The sequence below is a fragment of the Apis dorsata genome, unplaced genomic scaffold (genome assembly GCF_000469605.1).
Source record: "Apis dorsata unplaced genomic scaffold, Apis dorsata 1.3 scaffold_165, whole genome shotgun sequence".
In the NCBI taxonomy this organism is placed as follows: Eukaryota; Metazoa; Arthropoda; class Insecta; order Hymenoptera; family Apidae; genus Apis; species Apis dorsata.
In genome coordinates, this window is record NW_006263454.1 from 123,996 (window position 1) to 125,257 (window position 1,262).

A 1,262-nucleotide genomic window follows, 5' to 3' on the forward strand; every position below is an offset into this window, starting at 1 on the left:
GTTCGAGGCGTATCTCACGGAGCGTATGTATCCGACGACGCGATTGCCCTCTTCCTTCTCTCCACCACCACTACCGCTACCACCACTACTACTACTACCCTCGGCAGTTCTCGCGCATGTAGAAGAGAACCACGCATACACGCGCAAACACGTACACACGCGCGCGCGAGATCGGCCATTGAGCCGCGAACAGAGCTCTCTGCTGGCTACATACGCCCTCGTTTCTCACCCCCACGATCGGGCCGGGTCTCTGGCGAGAGGTCTACGCGAGAGAGCGGCCCTCGACTTTGTCCCTTTTCCCTTCTCACGCGCTGTTTGAACGGGCTCCTCGCGGCCAATATGGCGGATGACGCGATGCGTTTGCCCACCACTGTCGTTGCCTCCGTCCTCGACGGTCTCAGCGACGCTGACGCGAGGCGCCGCGACGCGAACCTAGCCGCCGCGCCACCGCCACGCCGACGCCGACGCAGCCCGGCCGTGTTTCGCTTCGTGCTCGCGACCCTTCGTCGTGCGTGCGAACGACCCGCTGATGGACTCCTTTTCGACTCCTTCTCTCTCGTTCACGAAGACGCGTGTCCTTTCGGTGGTTGGGCGGAGGGAGAAGGGGGAGGGGGAAGAGGGTGGGGAAGGGAACGGTGTCAATGAGCCTGTGAGAATCCTACGGACGATTTTTATCCGATTATTTCGGGGAATCCCAGTTGAAAGAGTTTCTTTGTGGCTCAACCGTTGAGGAGGATCTAACTGGTGAAATAGTACGTAATGATGGATTTAATGGTTTTGAAGGAGAGTCGAGTAAAATATCGAGTGAAAGAGAAGTATACTTAATTGATCATCCTGGGATTTACTTTTTTTTTATTCAATAGTTTGGAAGGAGTTATTGGTGTTGAAATCAGATTTAATAATAGTTTCTTATCTCTTTTAAAGTTTCTTGTTTTTGTAATTTTCTTTTCTTTTTTTTTTTAGTAGTTTTATTTTCTCTAAGCCGATTGTTGATCGACAGATATTCGCAAGTACGGAAGTTTTATTATGGATGACTGTAACAGGTGCTGTTTCTCCGATAGTTCGCGCGCAACAATACGCATGTGATCTGTTTGAGAATAATAAGCGATGACGCGTACCACGTGCCATACCACGGGATGACGTAAAGCTTTGACGTCGACGAAATGTATTTGGTCTTATCGTTTCTGCTCTTGCATTCCTAGAAAATAAGGTTCATTTGGATCTCTTTTTTATTTCTTTTCTTTTTTTTTTTTTTTTTTGGA